This window comes from Littorina saxatilis, linkage group LG2, assembly GCF_037325665.1.
Source record: "Littorina saxatilis isolate snail1 linkage group LG2, US_GU_Lsax_2.0, whole genome shotgun sequence".
NCBI classification, from domain to species: Eukaryota; Metazoa; Mollusca; class Gastropoda; order Littorinimorpha; family Littorinidae; genus Littorina; species Littorina saxatilis.
The window spans coordinates 41,462,738-41,482,881 of NC_090246.1; the positions used below are offsets into that span (position 1 = coordinate 41,462,738).

At 42.2% G+C, this 20,144-nt stretch overlaps 1 long non-coding RNA gene across 1 annotated transcript; it reads left to right on the top strand.

The window, feature by feature from the left end:
* Nucleotides 1-9,334: 9,334 nt before the first annotated feature.
* On the top strand, nucleotides 9,335-16,514 carry LOC138959027 (uncharacterized). The gene is made up of 3 exons (XR_011453573.1): nucleotides 9,335-9,521; nucleotides 9,728-9,759; nucleotides 16,384-16,514. It is a non-coding gene; the product is annotated as an uncharacterized lncRNA (long non-coding RNA).
* Nucleotides 16,515-20,144: the final 3,630 nt, after the last annotated feature.

Genomic DNA, 20,144 nt, shown 5'->3' on the forward strand with positions numbered 1-20,144 from the left:
CCGTATCAAAAGTAATGACACCTACTTGAAATTTCCCCACTACCCGGGGTAGACCAGAGTAAGCCAGGCGGCATATTGCATAAGACCACCTGCACACTGCCGAAACCTGCCCCAGACACAAGGGGTCGGTCTACTTCAAACAGATTACGGAACTTGCTTCCCAGCATAACTGGACAGTTAATTGTTTGCAGCTGCTGTAAGATGGACGCAAATCACAGGTGCATTCCATCACTTACAGTTTAAACTGAGAATAATGAATTGAGACAAAACTGACACAAATCGATCGGCAACATGAACTACAAACACTAGACTGGACAATAACAACCGAGTTAGAACTGCTTTACTATTATTTACCAAAACGAAATGCAAATTAAGATTCCAAGCTCTGTTCAACTTCTCTTCAACACAAAATGTAGTTCACCCTGTCACACACGTAAAAACCCAGTGTATGAGTTTCAGCACATGAACGAAGAAGAAGAAGAAGACGAAGAAGAAGAAGACGAAGATCTTTCTATTTGTACACTCTTACCAAACATCACCATCTTCACTGCTTCTTATGCAAAGTTCGATTTTTTAATGACATAATTTCACAAAAAGCCAGAACTGTCCTTTAAAAAAAAAATGGTCACTGCTCGTGATGACAGGAGACAAACATCATTTTCGAACACTTTTGCGGTTGCTGTTTCTCTTGAAGAATTTTGACGTGACTTTGCGGCTTTTGACGTCGGGAGATTTTTACGAGGCTTTTGATAAGATTGAGGTTTCAGAAGACTGGTCTTCCCTGAATTTGGACACTTCGACTAATCCTCAATTGAACAGTCTTGAACTTGTGACAGATGAAAGGCTTTACTCTCCTCCGCGGCTTTGGCTACAGAATATAAAAATCTTGACCCAGTGACCCGGCCCACCCGCAAGATTAAACAAGAAAATTGGTTGATTAAAATCAACATGGCCGAAGCAATGTTTTCATAAAAGAAGCGGTATTGTACGGGCACATGTTGAATTTGGGTTACATGTGTTGCAGAGTATTTGAAAATCCGTAGGCATAAAAACATGCAAAAAAGAGTGATAGGTCCCTGTTGTGAATATAGTCAAGTGGATAAATTGATTACTTATGTTTCACACTAGTTTTGCTGTTACAGCAGTCCCTCTCATGAACGGACACCCTTGGGCCAGTGCAAACCTGTCCGTACATTGCAGGTGGCCGGTCACGGGAGAGCCCCCCCCCCCCATCACACACACTCAGGCACACTGACGGACTGAGTGAGTCTTTGCTACTGGTGAACGAGCTCTACTTGTCCTAAAACAAAAAGGTCAAACTACTACAACTTACAACTGAAAGGAAAAAAACTGCCCTGTAAAAATGACGTTAAATCAACGGTGTCAGAAAAAGAGAGATAAAAGAAATCCTCTAATTCCTGAGGATACAGGCACCCCATGAAAGCAGCCACGAACATACTCACAGAGGCACACATGCTTGTGCAGATACTTTGCAAAAATATTAATTGAAAACCTGCATATGTGGTAATTTCTTTTTTTGTGTGTGGCTTTATTGAATACTCAGGCAGTGACTTTTCCCTGTCCAGTTTTCTCTTTCGTCTCTCTTACCCCTCGCTTACCCACCCCCACCCCCTTACCCTCCACTCCCTTTACCCAGCCCCGACAGCACACATTCGTAATCTGCAAGGCAGAGTACACATTTTCTAAAAGGAAGACTACTCCTCTTCAATTATATCCAGAGATCTTCCAGCTGTCTCCACCATAAGCCAAGTGGTCGAGTCTTATACCCCCTTTCCACACAACCGTTCTAGGTCCCGTTCCCGTACCGACAAGGAACGGTGCGGGCACGGGAGGGATCGGGACAGAACCGCAATGAACGTAACTGATCGTTAAAGGCCTGTCCAGACACTCCAGGCTGACCCTGTCCACATTTGACTTATGCTCAAAACGGTCCCGCGCGGCACGCCGCGGCGGGGCTATGATCGCGAAGCGTTATCTGCAGAAGAATAGAGCGTGTTCTAATTTCTCTGACACAGACATAGAACGACGGAAATTTGACCAATCAGAGAAAACCAGAGCGATGACGTCAACCGTCAGATCGAGTTGGATTGTGGGTAGACTCTAAGTATCTCTTCGACACAGATCGGCGAACTTATCGATCTATACAGAAGCCACGAATCCCTGTGGAATACATTTTCCAAGTTATACAAAAACAGGGACGCAAAGTTCGCGGCGTGGCAGTCGATGCAACTGTCACTGTTTTGTATGTACGCAGCCATCTTTGCAAATTACCGCTAGCGTGTTGACCTTTCTGTCAGGTGACCTTGACGCTTGCGCTCCACTGATACCGCGTTGTGAAAAAAGTCGTCGATGTGTGGCCACTCGGCAAAATCCCGCGCGACGCACAAAACGGCCTGCGGCGCATATAGCGTAAAACGGCGTCCAAGTCTGGACAGGCCTTAACGGAACTGCTTTGAACGGTAGGGTCGGTAGGGACGGCTGAGCCGGTTTGGGCTGCATGTTCAAATTTTTAGCCGTTCCCCTCCCGATCAGAATGAACGGTAATGGAACCTCAACCCATCGGTACCGGAACGCTTGGATCGTTAAAGGAACTTAAAACAAGGAACTTAGTCGATAAATATCGACAGGGGGCCGACTAATGGTTTAAATGTGAAATGTGTGTATAATAATGGATGTGGGTCTGAAATGAAGTTAGGTAGTAGGTACTGAACTTGTCAAATCCAGGTGCACGGAGCCCCTGGGGCTTTTAGTCATACCTCAGGCAGCTATCCGTTAGAAGAACTACCAAGTTTCATTGACTTGCACCCAAAGAGTCAAGAACTGCGATTTTTTTACGAATTAATTTCGTACTCGGACCCGGCTGGTCTTGACCTATTTTTGGATCTAAATTTAGATCAGGTAGATCACCACATCATGCACAAAAAGACACGTCACTAGCAAACTATGTCAGACGTCATCATGAGTTTGTGTAAAACAAAATGGAGGCCGGAATCACTCAGTTGAATCGAACTCCGACCAAACACCACGTAATAACTAGGTTAATTTATGCACTCGCGTGAACAAGAAACTGTCGAGCTTCCCAGATGTCGTCGTTGGGTAGTTTTGGGTGTGTTTTACTACCATAGGAGGATTTTTGAACTGTAAATGCACTCAGCTGCAACAAAAACGCAAAACGAAGGCTGTGAGCTGCACTGTGCCTTTAACATTTGTTTTGAATAATTATTGGTATTTTGACAATGTGGGTAGCATGGAAATGTAAGCATTTGAATGTAAGTCTTAGGTACCATTGTACCCAGGAAGAGAGACGAGAGATAGGAGTAGGTTGCAATAGCTTGTGTGGTCTTTGAGTTTTGTTTTTGGAAAGACATTGTTAAAGAAAAAGAAGACAAGTACAGTAATGTAATATTTATTGTGAAAACCAACGATCGTACAAAGAACATGTGAGACAACATTATGTCTATGATAGTGTGAAGAAAATTAGTTATGATTTATACTATTATTATTTAGACTTGAGACTGAACAGCAAAAGGCGAAGTGTATGTTTTGTGGTGTGAATTGAAACAAAATGAAAAGTGTAAATATCTGGGAAATTGTGGTTAAAAGACTTCGTTATTTCTTGATTGTTATTGAAAAGTAGGATATGCGCCGAAATGGCTGCGATCTGCTGGCCGATGTGAGTGCGTGATGTATTGTGTAAAAAAATTCCATCTCACACGGCATAAATAAATCCCTGCGCCTTGAATATGTGTGCGATATAAATTGCATAAAATTAAAATAAAAAAATAAAACAATAAATCCCTGCGCTTAGAACTGTACCCACGGAATACGCGCGATATAAGCCTTATATTCATTGATTGATATTGAAGTGAATAGCAAAACGCTGTATTTGAAAACAGCATGGGATTTATATATATATATTTTTTTGGTATCAGGTAATGCCCTAGTTTTTACAAATTGTAGCAAAGTCGATTAACTTTACAATGTACGATGTTTGCTTGCAAATTACAACACAAACGCGAAAAACGTAACTATTTGTAGAGTTCTAAGGCATTGCAGACAAAGCAACTGCAAGAAAGTCAGGTTTTAGCAGTGTGAAAATCCGCTGAAAACGGTCTTATATCCCTTCCGGTATGGCCGGCTCTTATGACACTGACCCTGAGCTGACCGTGAAGCACTGAAAAGGTTTTCACGGAAAAATTCTCTCGAAGAACCAAATGGGTTCGGTGCATTTGTCAGTCTGTCACATGTTAAAGGGCCCCATACGGGTTGAAAGAGATAAGGTACTCAGTGTCTGTTTTTTCCCCAAACCTAGTGCACTACCGTTCTCACGAGATAAGTTACTTCTGTTTTGTTCCGGTTTTTTTCTTTCTCCAATTGACACCATGTATGAGAGATGAAACAGAAAAGCCTGTTGTGAAAATGCAAAAATTTGGAGGAAAAAACGAAACAAAACAAAAGTAACTGTTCTCATGACAACGGCAAACAACGACATATGTTCACCGCCCTCAGCTAATTCAAGAAATCCCCCCCCCCCCCCCTCCTGCTTGGTATACGTGCACTCAAGTTAACCTCTGCTTTGAGACACATGTTCACCGCCCTCACCCCCTCCTGCAAGGTACACGTGCACTCAAGTTAACCTCTGCTTTGACCTGTGTGCCAAGAGTCAGATGAGAGAGAGAGAAAGCGAGAGCGAGAGAGAGAGAGAGAGAGAGAGAGAGAGAGAGAGAGAGAGAGAGAGAGAGAGAGAGAGAGAGAGAGAGAGAGACACACACACACACACACACAGATAGACAGAGACAGACATAGAAAGACAGAAGCGGAGAGACTCAGAGGGAGACACAGACAAAGACATACATACAGACAGAGAGAGAGAGAGAGAAAAAAAAAATGTAACTGATCTCGTGAGAACCGGGTTGAGGCCTTGCATGGTTTTGACGGCAACAATAATTATTGTCTGTTTGATTTGTGATATGTTGGGAAGACATATTTATCAATTGATCAACAAAATAAAACATAATACAAAACGACACAACAATTTTAAAATCATTATTGGCCAACGTTGAACGTTTACGAAGGCCTCAATCTTCCCGCGCCGTAGACCAGATTAATAGGTGCTTGATTTTGGTATTTTGATTTACATAACATTACCTTTCTTGGGGTTCATGGTCATGGCAACAGCCATAATAATATTATATCATGTATTCAGCATATGTGAATTACATGTCATCATACCAAACTGTCATACATTTGTATTCCTACATTATTCTGATTGATCACAACCAAACCTACTATCATTGGACACATCCAAATGCAAGCGCCTGTTCTTGACAATTTCCCACTGATCTAAAAATAAAATCAGTGCAATTTCCTGGGTCGGGCTTTGCCACAGACACTCACGGTTTGGCCTGTAGGTAAAATGTACAATGTATTTTCTGATTTGTGCACAAAAGCTTTTTTTCTTTTTTCTTTTTTTTAACATAACAATGTTTAATGTCACTGTATGTTTGAAAGACCATGGTCACATTTGTAAAACAAATGTTACATTAGAAAATAAATAACATTTTAGTTTATGATTTTTTCTACACCAGTGCTGAAAATAAGAAATAAAAAGGTCGGTATATAAGTCACTCAAATACAGCAAAGTATGAATGGATTGAGTATGTTGCGGTTGACCCTGCACAGTTCGACCAATGATGTTTTTGTTGAACAATTTTGCCGTCACCCCTCCCATAGGGTGACGTATGTTACACAAACTCAGTGATGAACAATTTTGCCTTCACCCTTCCCATAGGGTGACAGATTTCACAACTTTCTACTGATGAACAATGTTGCCTTCACCCCTCCCATAGGGTGACGGATGTCACAACTTCCTGTGTACACAAACTGATGACGTATTTCACAACAAGATGGCGCTGCCCATGGTCAACCTCGAAACTATCCGTATAGAATGGGGGCCTCCTGGCCCCCATAACAACGGTAACGCAACGGTAGCGCTCTCACACACTGAGTTGTCATACCCGCATTCCACACATCCGTTCTAGGTCCCGTTCCCTTACCGACCAATATGGTCTGGCGCTGCTGAAAGATGCCAAAAAACGGCCGTTTGCGCAGCGTTCCATTGTTGTGGCAGCAGTCCTTGGTTGGTACGGGAACGGGACAAAGAACGGTTGTGTGGAATGGGGGTATAATTTTTGACACCGACAAACTGAAGAATGAACAGATCTATGAGGTAACCGTCTCAATGGTCCAGGCTCAGGAAACACAGAGTATATATATATGGCCTGGGGCGATTGTAGCTTCCCTTCTTCGTGTCCGATAGACAAGGACAATAAATAGTAGAGCATAGTGCAATTTCATGTTGGCATCTTCTCCACTGAAAGCTATAACCCAAAGACTGAAGACCTAAGTGCTTTTCCCACTTCTGACCCGAATCACCCCCCTCCTGCTAGGTACACGTGCACTCAAGTTAACCTCTGCTTTGACCTGTGTGCCAGGAGTCGGATGAGAGAGAGAGAGAGAGCGAGAGCGAGAGAGAGAGACACACACCGTCACACACATAGACAGAGACAGACATAGAAAGACAGAAGCGGAGAGACTCAGAGGGAGACACAGACAAAGACATACATACAGAGAGAGAGAGAGAGAGAGAGAGAGAGAGAGAGAGAGAGAGAGAGAGAGAGAGAGAGAGAGAGAGAGAGAGAGAGAGAGAGAGAGAGAGAGAGAGAGAGAGAGAGAGAGAGAGAGAGAGAGAGAAAACCTGTAACTGATCTCGTCACAGTGAGAACGGTAACAAAACGAGACATGTCACCTCTCCGAATGCATTCCAATAGATGACCGCTCCTGCGGCCATCAAAAAACTGGCTAGAAAGGTTAGCGCATGGAACGTTTAATTATCGGACCGTTGCCGATTATAGACAAACCAAAACATTCAGTACTACGTCGACCTCAGTAATGGTTTTTGCCCGACGGACATACAAATCATGACTCGAGACAAATGGAGAGGAACTAAAAATATAATTGACTTGCGTTGACTTCGGATCTCTGCATCGAGTCAAGATTACTGATGACTGATTCGAAAATCCGGCACTTTACATACTAGCGTTGTCGTAATTCATAGAAAAAACTGAGGAATGGGTGGAGGAAAACGGAAAAACTATCAGGGTGGCCGGTTTGCCTGTGAAGGGGGTCCTCAAGTTATGGGCAGAATATACCTGCGCAGAGTCAGCGGCACAGACGACGCACTGCATATTATTTATGCTGCGTTGGGGATTATGACAAGAACTTGGCCTGTTTTCCTTTCACGCAACGTGTAGCGGGCTGGTATAATCTGCAGTGCGTCGTCGGTCCTGCTGAAGTTACATAATTATGTGAGCCGGTGTCACGAACTGAAACCTCTGCTGAACAATCCTTCTCATTGCGGTCAATGCGCATGCGCCAATCTTGGACTTACAAAATGCGACCCTTTGACCGAACGAACCATGGGTCAGTTAGGGTCAGGCACGGTTGGGGTTAGGATTAGGGTTAGGATTAGGGTAAGGGTTAGGGTAAGGGTTAGGGTTAGGCCGTTAGCCTCGGTTGTTCGCGACCTGATTAATCTCCCCATGTTAGCACATGCGCGGCATTGACCGCAATGAGAAGGATTGTTCAGGCAGAGTTTCAAAGTTCAGTTCGTGACACCGGCGGAGCCTGCAGGACCGACGACGCACTGCAGCTAGCCCGCTACACGTTGCATGAAAGGAAAACAGGACAAGTACTCGTCATAATCCCTATCGCGGCATAACTTGAATAATAGGCCGTGCGTCGTCTGTGCCGCTGAAACTGCGCAGGTGTATTCTGCCCATTAAGGGGCTCCGCTCACATATGTAACTTCAGCTGGACCGACGACGCACTGCAGCTTATCCCAGCCCGCTACACGTTGCATGAAAGGAAAACAGGCCAAGTACTCGTCATAATCCCTATCCGAGTCGCGGCATAAATAATAGGCAGTGCGTCGTCTGTGCTGATGAAACTGCGCAGGTATATTCTGCCCATAAGAAGGACTCAGCGCGCACGCGCGCTTCATTTTATGCGAGCCACCGTCAAGTCAGTTTCATGTGTACGCGTGTTTCAGTCGATCCGTCTCGGTCTAGTTCACTGTAGTGGGGGAAGGGCTCCTAATATGGACCGCCTCCTGATATGGACCACCTCCAGTTCTGACAAACTAACGGCGCTAGAGCGCTCAAAATAATTTCATTCGCTGTATTCATCCTCTACTTGCACATGTCATAACAGTTGCAGAAACACAAACCTCAAAACCGTTAGGCTTTTTCTCTTTTTTTCACTTTTTGCAGCGTTCACTCTAAATTTGCCGCCTAAAACGGACTCGTTTCTGTCCGGCACAGCCAAAGCTTTTATCACACAAAACTTGCTATATATGACAGCTAAGACCGTATTTGTTACATATTAGCAGTGTTGACCCCGAGTTTCTACTGCAAACAAAAAGTAATAGCAAAATATCAAAGTATGTGTGAGTCACTCCCAATATGGACCACCTTCAACAAATCGAAGAAAATAAAAGATAAAGGCTATTTTCATTAATTCATTAAGAAGCTTGCTAAATATTACCTATAACTAGCCCTCGAGATTTCAAAAAAATATAACAAATAGTCTTCTTTTCGTGGAAGTTGATAATTTCACTTATTTTCACTCTGTCAGTTTTTGATAAGCTTCTTTAGTTTCCTGGTGTGCTTCACAAATAATGCTCTCATCAACCCAAAACAGATAAATCTAAAGCATATTTTAATTAGTCTGACCTGCACACTAAGTTGTATCATATTATTTTGAAGTATAGGGGGCTTTTTACAGTGATTCGTGAAGGCCTCTTCACTGGTCCATTTAGGCGCCCAGGACCATTCAGTGATTTTTTTTCTGTATTTAATTTTTGCTGAATGTCTATCAAAGCTATTTTACTGTAATTAGGCCTAACGGTTAACCTAAGAGAGAAGGACTACCAAACACAAAATGAAACTTCTTCGCAAGAAAACAAGCTAGTTATCAGCATGAAACAAAAAGCGGTCCATATTAGGAGCCCTTCCCCTAGTTGTGACACTTGTTATGTTCAAACATGAATGTGATGTTGCCGCTTTGCTCTACAATATAGCAAAGTTAACAGTCGTTTAATTCGTTTCTTCTTCTCTTGTCGCTTTTTATAAACATTTTTTTTAAAGTGTCAGTAAGTGCTTGGCAAAACGGCACCTTCGCGAGCACGCAAACGCCTGACACGCGTACAGCAGTTTTTACTTCGCTGCACCCTTTTGCGCACGGCACTACGATTGCCAGCGCGCATCTATTTCCCAGACCTCACTCCGTTACAAGATGGCGGAATCGACGACGACGGGGAAGGGAGTACAGCGCCGCGGCGCTTTGAGGCAGAAAAATGTGCACGAAGTGAAAAACCACAAATTTTTAGCTCGATTTTTCAAGCAACCTACGTTCTGTAGTCACTGCAAGGATTTCATATGGTAGGTATTTGCGATCGTGCAAAAATCGCATGCAAGACAGTTTCGGTTATGTGTTCCAATGCCCATTATGGTTACTTGGAAAAGCAAAACAGATCACTGTGCGATCACGTTTCCCACGCATCCTAAATAGTAGTTTTAGTTACGGTGGAAGTGTTAGGTTGGAAGTGCATTCGTGTTTTGATTGCTGCTGTTTTGCTGTGTTTCAGGGGATTTGGCAAACAGGGATTTCAATGTCAGGGTAAGTTTTGCTGGTTTTGTTTTCTCGTGTAGGCAATGCTGTCTGCTGCAAAGCTGAGAGAGCAAGACGCCAAATGTGTGGGGATCTGCTATGATATTTTGGGTAGTGTGGCTATCTGTATGCTAAGCCCGCAAGCAAGAATCGTGCAGACAGTGTGACACACTGACAGTACAGGTCAGCTCTGTGTTGTCGTGATGAATCACAATGTGTTATTTCAGTTAGTACTCAACTATTTAGTTTGTGTTATCTTGTACTCTTCTACTTTCACTATTTAGTCTTAATTCCTTGAATTAAAAGAACTGATTCCAAATGCAAGTGACTGTGTGAGAGTTCAAAATAATCCTGTGAACAGCGTTTGAGCTGCATTGATCCTTTCACAAAATAATTGTCACTTTCTATGAATTCTGATAAAAACAACCCATTCACTGATTCAGTTCTGAATATGATTTCATTTTCAGTTTTATGAATTTTATTCCATACTGGCACTATTTTTATTCAACACTTAACTGTTATAAGTCATCAAAGAGCAGCTAGGCAATATTATGTCTGCACTTCAAAAACATTTCTGTTACTGTTAGCATGAATTTATTTTTTGTTTCCATGCATCATTGCATACATTACATATATATCTCCCCTTTTTCAAGTTTTTGTCTTACTCAGTTCTGTGCACAGCGAATAAGATTAATTCACTAAAATATTGATAGTGATAGCAACAATAAAACAGGTAATACAATTTTTTGTCAACTTAACTTTTGTATTCGATTTTTGTGTCATTGTTTCTCCATAAATTTTCATCACATACACAGCATCAGTTACAGAGTCTGGCACTAAGTTCTAGCTAACAGACCTGTCCATTTGGGACATTTGTAGGACGTTTTATACCTGCAGGGTTAGGGTCACTATTTACAACCACGAATTTTAGCATCTTTAAATTTAATTATTGTTTTTAAGTTTTAGTCAAATTTAAATTTAGACGAATGTGTACTCACTAGTCTTGACATGGGTGTGTGACTGTGAGTCTGCTTTTTTTGGCCTTTATTTTCTGTCTTTTTTCTGTCTTCTTGTTTTGTTTTTAAATCCTTTCTGCAAAAAATTTGCACTTTAAGTTTAGTGCACAGACTTTGTAACTGACATTATATAAATACATTTTTGACATTGTGATGAGTAGCTGAGCTCAAGGGACTTCATAAATAAATTAGCTATTCTGTACTATACAACTAACCGCCAATAAGGCGTGAAAACATGATGGGATGCTTTTGAACATTGCGAATGCTAACTGATTCCAATTGTCCAAAATCACCAAGTAAAGTAAACAGTAACTTGAGTAAGAGAGCGTCACTACATATATATATATATATATGTAACTGAGTAACTAACGAAGTAACTAACTGGAAGGGTACGTGTGAGATGTAATGTATTTATAATGCATTCAACTTTCAAGTGTTTTTGTGTACCTTATAAGTCTGGTATTTCACTAGATTTAATGTAAAAATACAGAAGAGAAATTGGTCAATGCAACAGTAGGAAAACCGTTTAGATTATTTCATAATAATAGTTTTCTTACCAAAATAAAGCTGAAAATAGTAATGTTGCTATTTCAATTGTCATTGCAAATGTAACTTAGTTGGGCTTGGACCAGTTGGTGTGACCAAGTTTTTGTCGTGACCAAAGGACTGATTCTTGTCCAGTGTAAGCATCTTGCCCCTTTAAAACCGGTTTTCAAAACTCATAACTCACATCACAGACAGGGCATGCTATGGAGCAGATTAGCTGTTTCCCTACAGGTGTGCTTACAGAAGTTACAGGAACTGTTCCCCAGGTGTTTCTGATGACGCAGGGGTTGTTCTCAATTATTGTCTAGTAACTAGTCTGCTACAGAGGAAACCTTCCTCAGCGGGGAAACCTACCCAACCCTGTATTCTGTTGCAGTTTCAGTATTGTGAAATTCACACTGAAGCTCCTGGTTTCTTACATTTTGAGTTGATTGCTAGCTGGGAAAATGATTGCTTGCTGGGAAATCAGAAAGTGTGTGTGATTTGACTTGTTTGTGCTTTTTAATTTTGTTATTTTTTTAAGTAGTCTTTTGTGTTGACTGCAAGCTTCTCAATCAGAAACTAGGAGTAATTGTAAATGAGTTCTTTATGAGCATTTACAAAAAATGTGTTTTGTTTGTTTTAAAGTTTTTTGTTGTTGATTTGCATTGAAACAAGTTTTGTATCTGATAATTTACGGCTAGTACTAAAGCCACACTTGTTAAATTAAAAAAAAAATGTTTGTATCGAGCTTTGTTTCCTCTTTAGTTTTTTGGTCTTGAATTCTCGCAGCAGGTCATTCATTAATGTTGTGTATTTTGTTACACTAACTTATACTCATACAACGTGATTAGACCACAGTTTGTGCAAAGTTGTGATGTCTGTGTCTCTACCAACTGCAAAATGTAATTTCCTTGATTTAACTTAAGTTCTGATGGTTTTAATGTTGTGAAATTATCATAATTCATATACATATATATCTTTAACAAGTTGAAGAGCATAAACAACTCTCTTCACAAAAAAGCAAAAAAAAAACCAGCATTAAAATGTATAGAACCCAGGGGCGGATCAGTTGCTTTGTAAGGGGGGGGGGGCACTTTGAATTGAAAGTGAATGTGATGGGCGCGAAGCGCCCGAATTTGCTAGGGGGGTCCGGGGGCATGCCCCCCCGGAAAAAAAATTTGCCCAAAGAAGCAAAATGGTGCCATCTGGTGCCATTTGAACTTAGAAATGGTCATAAAATCAGCATAGAAAAATCTTTTTTTTTTCTTCTTCTTTTTTTGTTTTTTTTCGGGGGGGGGGGGGGCACGTGCCCCCTGTGCCCCCCCCCCCCCTCGTCCGCCCCTGGAACCGCCAACATTCGAGATAATGTATCAGTATGAACATCCAATCTTCAAGCTGCGAAAACCATTTCCTGTCTAGGTCCTCTTAGGACAAATAGCCCTCCCCTCAATCAGAAGTGATAAAAGTCTTGTAGTCAAGACTTTCAGTGGTTGTAGGGGGAAGCGAACAATGTATAGCGAGGATTCCTCGATGAGATCTGATAGAGATTCGCCAGGTATAGCGTGTAATTTGTAAACTTTAAGCTCTGACAGTTAGTTTTGGGGCTCAGAAATGGCAGGTAAATGGATGCTGCCTTTGGTCTTTGTTTACACGCGCTTTTCTTTGGAAGAGAATGTACTGACAATAGGAAGGCAGACATGTATGTTAGTGGTTAAACGGTGTCTTTGCTCAGTAGGATACATGTATGTGGGTATGTGAGAAGGCAGGGAAGCGGAACGGTCAGGGGGTCGTTTGCACCGAGCACTTAATTACCATAGAGAAGAAATAGCAACATGTCAGCGACCGCACAGCCACACACACATGTATACGCTCTCTTTCTCCCGCTATCTCTCAGTGTGATACAATATAAACACAAACTGGACACCTCCACCAAAGCCCTTTCTTCTTCAACAAGTTATTGTTTGGACAAAAAAAGTCTTTGCCTTCTATTTTTCTGAACATCGTCAGTAGGTTTCAGTTGAGCAACAAATAACAAGCCTTAGTGAGGGAGTTTTGAGTCAGTTGACAATAGCCTGGGGTCCTGTGATCCATAACAACCGAACGTGAAGCGTAGAGCAAGGACACCTTGACAAGTGCTAGTAATGTACAGGTGTTGTTGCCCTGTAAGACGGCTTGTCAACTGTCACACACTACGGTGAGACTGTCATAGCGTTGCGAAACGCAACGCTTATGTTGTGTGTGGTGGTGGGAGTTGGTGGTGGCGGTGTGTGTGTGTTTGTTTGTTTGGTGAATATGTTATGGTTGTATGTCATGCGTTGCAAAATTCAGACTCTTATATATATGCGCGCGCGTGTGTGCATATCTATCTGTGAGTTGTGACGGATGTGAGATGCTGAATGTACTGTACTGGATAGTGTAGAGTGACAGGTAAAGAGTTGGCAACAATGTGCAGCAGCATCGATAACAGAAACGCGTGTGGGCGCATACACTTGACGCGAGAGGTATGTCCGCATTACGCGTAGGAGCTTTGGTGATACAAACAGACTGAACATTTTAACTTCGGTTGCAGAACGGCTTGCATTGACACTTCCGGGACAGTCAGTCCAATATAGACAGCGATGTGACAGATGTATATTGTCGGACAGAAGCACAGGGAGACACACGCGTGCATACAGTCACGCTTTCTCGACTCTCTCTCTTTCCTCTCTTACCCCCCCCCCCCCCCCACCCCCCCTTTTTCTCTCTCTCTCTCTCTCTCTCTCTCTCTCTCTCTCTCTCTCTCTCTCTCACACATACACACACGCGGATATATACATATATATATACGCACACACTCGCGCCCGCGCTTAAACACTCTGTTAAAACATTATTTAAATTAATAGAACACGAATTTTTGGTTCGATCAATTTTGACACAGCACCACACTGAAAACTATACATTTTATGAATTGCATGTTCTCAGTTGCTCTCCTTTCCTTTCTCCGGTACCGGGCCTCCAGAGCATTATTCTTTCGAATGTCATTTTTCCTCTCTTCCATCATCTTTTCTCAACAAACAGTGTTGTGTCTCACTGTGACGTCCGTTCGCTCTCTGTTAATCTGACCGGCTTCCTTGCTCGAGGAATTACTGAAGGAAGCCAGTCTAAGTTTAGCCGCAGAGAGCTGCACCGGGATCACTGGGAAAGAACCCTGTTATGTGGATGCCCCCACCCCCACACATTTGAAGAGATTTGGTTATCTGTCCATTGTCCCATTGTATGTTTTCTATGTTATGTGGTTTTTTTCTCTCTCAAATGGACACGATTAGAAAACGTCACATTTTCATGCAAAATGGTCTTGCGTTAGTACCAGAAATTGTAGTTGTCAAACTTTGTGAATCGTTGGGTTCAGTTCTAGTAAGCATTCCAAGACATCAAAAGTTAAAGGGATACTATTGATCTTACCGTTTTACGAATCTGAAAATTCGAGGGAATCCACTGTACCGTAATCTAGACGCGCACTCCACGATTTGCTCGAAAACGCTCCACAAGTATAGACATTATTTAAATCAAAGTGGACGAATACCGTTCAGGGCGCTGCTTCTCTCCGGTGTCGGAAACAGAAAGTAGTCCAAAGCGCCGCCTGACACCGCGACCTCGTAACCAGCATCACGCACAAAAACAAGGGAAGTAACTCAATGGAAGTAACGAACAAAGAGTGGTTTTTTTAGGCCTATTTTACGACAGTTAATTGGGCTTTCAAAACTCTTGCTTTTTCAAAGTGAAGGCTGTCCCTGTGCGGTAGCATTATTTGTAACGTAGAATCTTATGGTTTAATTAACTTTGGAAGTGATCTGAAGCCCTTTTTTTCTTAGGATTTACCCCTTTAAGTGTGTGTTACTTTGGTTTCTAAAAATCAGGCTTGAAAGTAATCTTGATGCAGAATTTGGACGCTATACAATATTAACAGCTATTGTGTTTTCAGCGTAGCAATAGGGTCCGATATTTAGACGAGACAAGTATAATGCCGACGAGTCGAAGACGAGTTGCATTATACTTGTTCGAGTCTAAATATCGGACCCTATTGCTACGCTGAAAACACAATAGCGATTATATATAGCTGTTCTGACCTTGATTTGTTGTTCCAAACTTACAAAATGACAGTTTTTGCGTCGATGCGTTGATCTCAGGTTTTGATAGCAGACGCCGCGTTTCTTATGCGCATTAGTTTTGCGCAGGCGCCACACTGACTTTGGAAAAAAACTCGATTTGACAACACAGCTGTTAAACAGCTTTTTATTAGTTCATTCGTATGCAACAAAAAGAAGTTTGAGTTTTTTTAATTTTGAACAAGACTACTTATGAAGAAGACCAAAACACAACATCAACGGAAAACTAGAAACAACTGTGGATGCAACAAGGGGAGGAGAAGAGACCAGCTAATCCGTACACCGCGAGCACAAGACGGCAGCGAAGTTTTCAGTTTGGGTGAATGGCATTTATACTTGTCTCGTCATGAAGCGAATTTTTCAACCTCAGTTATAAACGACTACATGAATGTTAGTGCTGATGGGTTGTACATCAATACTTCAGAGGGGAAGTGGGGTATTTAGTGTGGAGTTACGAGATAAAAAAAAAAAAAAAAGCCGAATGCGAAAGTTTGTGTCAGTCGGCATGCAACTGAGCTCACACAGCACACAAACACGGCTGTTCCGTTTTACTCCCCTGTTTGTACTACATCTTTCGACTTTGGGCATTTTGTGGTGTTTAGGGACAGAAAATAATTGGTTTAGTCCTGTTTCATCGGGAAGTTAGCAGAAAAGGGTATGCTATCGACATTTGTAAAGCCGAAAAACATTCCCCAGAAGAATTTCAAGTTGTCAGTGTATGCTGTTGTCGATTAAAACATCGTGTGGTACAGATGGGTAAACCGGAACCATGCGTTTTTGTTGTTGCCAATATGCTTTTGGATATTGGCAAAAATGGCCGACTTTCGTAGCATTATGCTTTGATGATCGTAAGAGACCATCCAATCACAGCCCCCGAATTCCCCCACGTGTCCATCAGAATAGCTATATTGTTGTATTATTCATTTTGTGTTGTTATTTTTCAGTCTGCAGTCTGGTAGTCCACAAGCGTTGCCATGAGTTTATCTGCTTCCCTTGCCCTGGAGCAGATAACGGTCCGGACTCGGATGTAAGTAGACACGCCTTCATTCTATTTCTTGAGTATTTCAGTTCCATGTGCACTTGGTTTGGTCGAATTTATGATCCTTTCTTTAGTTCCAATTGCCCCTTTTTGCATCCCTGAGAAGCTTGAAGTTGAACTCCATATTTGTTCGAATTTATCATTCTGTTGAACTTTAGTTTTATTTCAGTCGTTTGTTTTGTTTAGTTTCTTTTTGGATTTATTTCTTCATTTATTGTGAGTTTCGCCCGTCCGTCCTTTCCCAGCGTAACTCATTTAACAAACAAACGAGAGAGCAAACAGTAGTCAGTATAACACCCACGTTTTAAGTCAAACCCAATACTAGAGTAGTACGTCAGGTGTGCCGTACTCTCCTAGTCGTAGATCTACGCTCAGTAGCAGTGATTTAAATTGTATCCACATTTGGAAAAGCTAAGCTGTTCAGGAGGGCAGAACTGATCGTGGAACTATTTTTTGTCCAGACGCAGATATGACTATCACTACAGAGTGGACTTGTGACGACCCTATTAGCGCAGCGTAACCGATTATCATAAGGCAATGGAGCGTTACCAACCCTTTTTGCATGGACGCACTCGGTAGGAAGCACAGCGGGCAGTATTAGCAGAAACAAAGAGAGATCGTGGTTCAATAGTTCTTCGAAAGTATCTTTGTTTTTCTCCTACCACTTACCACCTCTGGATCTGCTGCAGATTTTGTTCTCTCTCTGGAATAAATGTGTTTGATGTGATGGTAGTTTTGCTGCTGGCAGTGATAGTAGGTGCTGGCAATGATAGCTACTGGGTATATTATTTGACAGATCTCTGGCTGTAGGCCATCGGCGCCAACTGTTGCTGTCTTGGCGTTGAAACAACAGCCACCCACTGATCAGCTGGAGTCAAGTTGCATAATGTACGCAGGTGGTGACTTTTCCTCTCTGCTTTTTAGTCGCTGCTTATTAAAGATAACACCGAGAGTGTGTGGGCAGTGAGGTGAGAAAGTATTGATCTGGGATAATAGATTGGGCGCGTTTCACGTGTTTCACAATCACAGCTTTAATGTTGATTGGTACGTCTGACATGTGATGTGTCGGGTTAAGTAGAGGGCGTGTGTTTTCGATCTCCTCCCACCACATCAACACAGTCACGCCAGCCCAACTCCGTTACCACCCCCCCTCCCCCACTGTCAAACTCACCCACCCCCACTTTCAATTGGTAATACCTTGTTTTTGTCATGTGTGCGCTAGTCTCATGGCTGGTTTCAGAATTAACGAAATACTGTCCTATGGATTTTGTACATACTGTATTTTGTTGTTGTTGTTCGCTGCAGCTTGTCTCTGTGTACAGTGCAGGGTCTCGTAATCCCCATTTAGATAATGTTTGATTTTATTTAGGAATTCAAGGAAAACAGCATTTTTTAAGTGAAAAATGCTGGAGCAAAAATAGTTGTAATAAAATGAGCAGAAGAAAATGGGTAAGATCAGTGTTTAACTTCCACTCCCCCGAGAGAGCTAATCACAACCAGTAGAGTCTAGAGAACACAAAAATGTGCTGTCTACCGTCTCTGAGCTAATCATGCAGTCTTGTTTTGTGGTATCGTTTCCACTGGTGACGTCACCACTCTGCTTTGGGAACTTCTCGAACATGATCGTGAAAACGCACAGGAACCTACTAGGAGCGTTTCACAGTACCTGTAAGTGTAACTCACATTCACAAGATTGTCCCGGGTCTAGTCAGTATGTCCAGCGTTTGTTGAAGAAACAGTAACCCGAAACATTTCCTCCTCTACAGTTGAACTAGTTCGATGAACAACTCCAAGGGGAAAAGAACAGCGGGAAATACAAATAGACGCACAATGAAATGCAGACTCGAACAAGCAAAGGAAGACCCGCGGGTCTCTAACTTTTCTCCCACTAATGAACTATTTTTCTGCCACTCTAAAGGACTTGTCTCTCGAGGGAGGGAGACACTGAGTGTGCAACGAGGGAGGGGGGAGAAGAGCAGATGGTGTGCATGCGCGCGTCTCTCTGTATGTCTGTTTGTTATTCTGTTCAAGAATATAGCTGAAAGGCGCGGTCAGCCGAGATCAGATTTATGATCACAAAAACTGGTCAACCCGAGTCAAGTTCCCTTCTCCATGGTATCCCTCCAGTAAGCAAGTAACTCACTTGGCCCCAACAACCTCGTTTGGCTGTTTGCCCTGCCACCATCAGTCAGCGAGACTCGTACGAATCCCACCGCCTTGCGCCACAACTAGCCTCACTATAGAGGATCTCGTCGCTTTTCTGCTAAGCTTAGTGTTTTGTTTCCTTGTGCCTTGCTGTCTTGTTTTTTTGTTGTCGTTGTACACCTGTCTTCAGTGAACTCATGGCAGCTGATCGTGGGGTTCAGCCCGCGTTCGTCTTTACACTAGTGTCAGAACTGTACGTGGGCGTCTAGTTCAAGGTCAAGCCGCGCGCTTATGAATTCTGAGGTTCGTGAAACACGCACACGCACGCGCGCACACACAAAATCACGTGCGCGCGCACACACACATACACACACACACACACACACACACACACACACACAGAGTAGTTTCCAGTGCTACTGCAAAATTACATTACACTTTTTGTTGAACCAACAGCTCTCTTTAGACCAGTTCGATGTATGGCTACTCAGTATCAGAACTCACTGGAACGAAGAAGACCAAGCGAAGGAGAGGAAAGATTAACAGAAACCTCAAGGCAGAGTTTTGAGGACAATAAGAGATTCGAGAAGTATAACTAAGATAAGAAAGGAAACAGAAATACCGAGTTTAGCCGACAATTAAATACACAGTCGGACTTCTTCTTCTTCTTCTTTCTGTAATCAATATTGTACTCCCTGATGATTGCTTTTGGGATAAGAAAAATAAATATTATTCATCGACACGTGAGTGCACATTGAATTCATCCCTTGTTCAAACATCTTATATTTAGCACGTGAAAATGGCTATTACAAACCGCAAATCTTCTTGGCAAACACTGTCTCAAATAAGCGTCGATTGCTGAAGACCACATACTTTCACACACACTGGTCTGTCGCGTTTTTTTTTTTTTTGTTCTTCTCTTTTTTTGTGTTTTTTTTTATTCTGCTACGGCGGTAATAGAGGACTCTGAAAAACTGTGCACAGAAGAAGAGCAAGATCGATAGATTTTAAAGCGGAAAAAAGGAAAGGTATACACATTCTGGCAGGGACGACAAGAAATATTGCATGGCTCAAAGAAAAAGGCTCAAGAGAGCAGGGTGTCAGAGACTGTCAGGCCAACAGCGAAATTGGAAGTAGGAAAGCAGATAATAAAGGAAGGCAGAATATAAAAAAAGAGATGTTTGCGTGTTAGTGAAATAATATTGAACAGGGAGTAGGTGTGCTCGTCCATTATCTGTCTTCGCGGAATTTGAAAGAAGAGACAAATAAAGGGAGAAAAAAGTAAAGAACATAACAAAAGAGTGGGTTGATTGTGTGCTCGTCCAGTGGAATTTAATCTGCTTTCAAACAAGAATTAACTAAAGGGGATCAATAAGAGAAAACAACAGCAACAACAAAGGTACGATGGGAGTGGCAAGAGGGAATGTTCAGGGGTAGCCTCAATTCTTTATATTCATGGAATTTAGTCTGTCATGGTCGTTCTTTGCCTGCCTTCGTAATTGCTGGATTTGTCCATTCTGT